Raw genomic sequence first — 2,881 nt, forward strand, 5'->3', positions numbered from 1 at the left:
GTGGACTCTATTCCATTATACAGACTGGATTTTTCAGCAAGTCACAATGCTGAGAGTAAAACTGCCCGATGAAATTTCTAGACCATGATACAAATCCAAAATGACCTTTGGCCACTTGTTTTACTTTTGTCTGTTTTTAACACACAAAACCCAGAGAGAGAATACAAATACACTAAGAGGTCAAATGTAAAACTGACATGTAAAACTAAGTACAAAACTTATTATGAGTTTTTGTTTATATTTAAATTACACCAGTAGCAGCTGTATTCTGTACAAACCTCAGTTTGTTTATAAACAGGGACATAAATATGGACTCTCAAAAATTGCATCTATTAAGAAACATAACTTCCTCTTTGGTACTTAGCAGGAAATCTTCTCTTATTCTTTTTTTAAATATTTAAACATCTTTTATTTTATAGTAAATTTGTGGGAAAAGGGAATAAAAAATGAAGCAACTGGAGGAAATTTTATTGTGTTAAGTATCCAACTCACCAGATCAAAAAATGAATTAAAACAAAGGCCTTTCTCCTCCTTGTGAGTAGACAAGAGATTTGAGACTGCCCTCAATAGTCTTCGAAGTTCCGAGCATTCTGCAAAAAAAGTGGAGAACAAGTCTAAGTAACTCATCATGGAGAACTCACCCAGACACAGAGGGGTGGATAGGAGGGCTGTTTCCTGCATGGTTTGTCTCCTCAGTCACTGTCCACGGGACTCTGAGAAGCTGTAGGAATATGCAGGCGCAGGCTCCAGGCCCGGCTTGATCTCCGACGTTGTGGAAAAGGACTGTACATCACCGGGCACTGAGCCCTGTGTTCCTCCATGCCACCTGGACAGAGCCCGGGGAGAGTGACCTCCCGGGGGTATCCACGTCGGGCTCTTATTCTATTTTGCAACCCACAAGCTCCTCAGATCATTATTTTTTTGAATTAGTTTTTTTCTAATAGATTATTTCACTTAGAGTGTTCTAACATTTACAATGCATAAGGTAAACAATTTGGTAGACACGAGAACTGTAATTCCTTATATACAGAAGATACTCTTAAAATACCCACAACAGTTCCACATCTAAAATGTATAGAAATATTTATTCAGTGGACAATTTATAAGCTTGACAATTTTTGTAAAAGTTGTACTTCAAGAAGCTCATCAACTTTGAGTTCTGTAACTGTTGATTTAGACTGGGAGCCTCCAACACAGGATATTTCTCCTTTCTTTTCAGTCCAATACAACCCATGTTTTGATAGAAATGTTTGGTCACATGTGATATCTTGGCACACCAGCAAGCAAATTCTTCTATGTAAATGACAAAAGCTCATACAGACATGTTTAATTAGCATATATGATTAAACATACACAATTAACTAACAATTAGGCCTGCAAATTTTGACTAAAATCTAATTTAAATCTTAAGATGATTCTTCATATTTTACCTAACCACTGTCCAGTAGTGCCTTGTGAGATGTAAAGCCTTTGATCTAGGAAAATAACATACTCAATGCTTTTTTATATCTTATGAATAAACCAACCAAAATCTATCTAATGCTATAAAATTTTTTGATTTCAGTTTTTTAAACAGCACAATATCCAGGTAAACATCACTTTTACCCAAGCATCGCACAACTTACCAGATATCCTCTCTCAACTTAACTTATATTATCTGTCACATCCCTGTACAACCAGACCTTCTGCTTTAATATGACAAAATAATAATGACTTGTAAATTATCAAGGGTTCACGAGGGAGGGGGGAGTTGAGAGGGAGGGGAACGATGAGGAGCTGATGCCAGGGGCTCAAGTAAAAGGCAGATGGTTTGAGAATGATGATGGCAACAAATGTGCAAATGTGCTTGACAAAGTGGATGTATGTATGGATTGTGATAAGTGTATGAGCCCCCAATAAAATGATTTTAAAAATAATAAAAGTAAAACTAAACTACTTTGTGTTTCTCACTTAAAACATAAAAGAAAGCCTACAAGAAGAAAACTAATAACACTCTGAGAAGGTGGGCAACGAACCTGAATGAACGATTCAGAAAGGATGACACTCGAAAGGCTAATAACACATGAGGAAATGCTCCAGTTCACTAGTCATCTGGGAAATGCAAGTCAAAACAACCATGAGATACCATCTAACACTCATAACTGTAGCCCAGTTAAAAAACAAACAAACCTGAGCACAAGAAATGCTGAAGAGGGTGTGGCAAGATAGGAACTCTTATCCAGTACTGGTAGGTGCGTAAATACTCATGGTCACTGTGGAAGGTGACATGGCAACACCTGAAACAGATGGCAGTTGAAATACCATATGATCCAGCAATACCATTCCTGGGCATATACCGAAAAGAAACAAGAAACTGATTCTGAACAGACATTTGCTCTCCCATGTTCATTGCAGCACAGTTCACAATAGCAAGAATTTGGAAATAATCTAAATTTCTATCAATAGAAGACAAGATTAAAAACAACAACAACTCTGGTATATACACACAATGGAAGGTTATCCATCCCTAAAAAACAGCAATGAAACCATGAAGCACCTCAAGAAAAGGAGGGATCAGGAAGACAGTATGTTGAGTGAAGTTCATCAGTCACAAAAGGATTAATACTGTGTGAATACCCTGCTGTGTAGGGCACCCAATCCGCTTGGTAGAGAGCCTGGTTGGCGCCAATGTGTCATACACCATCCACTCTACGTCCTATTGTGAAGGTCCCTTGGCCAGAGGGAACCTCAAGACAGCCGGGATCAAATGGTTAAGCGTGGGGAAGGGGATACTGAGTGGCTGCCATGCAAAGCTATGAGGAGGTCCTGATGGACGGGTACCGGTAGACAGCCTATCAGAGGGATGAGGGACACTCATGGGAGAAAACAAGTCAGGGGAGGG

General features: G+C 38.8%; 1 non-coding gene across 1 annotated transcript; it reads right to left on the bottom strand.

Annotated features, from left to right (window-relative positions):
• Positions 1 to 666: 666 nt before the first annotated feature.
• Positions 667 to 873, bottom strand: LOC142435258 (small nucleolar RNA SNORA73 family). Its single transcript, XR_012781353.1, has one exon. It is a non-coding gene; the product is annotated as a small nucleolar RNA SNORA73 family (small nucleolar RNA).
• Positions 874 to 2,881: the final 2,008 nt, after the last annotated feature.

Source organism: Tenrec ecaudatus, chromosome X (genome assembly GCF_050624435.1).
Source record: "Tenrec ecaudatus isolate mTenEca1 chromosome X, mTenEca1.hap1, whole genome shotgun sequence".
NCBI classification, from domain to species: Eukaryota; Metazoa; Chordata; class Mammalia; order Afrosoricida; family Tenrecidae; genus Tenrec; species Tenrec ecaudatus.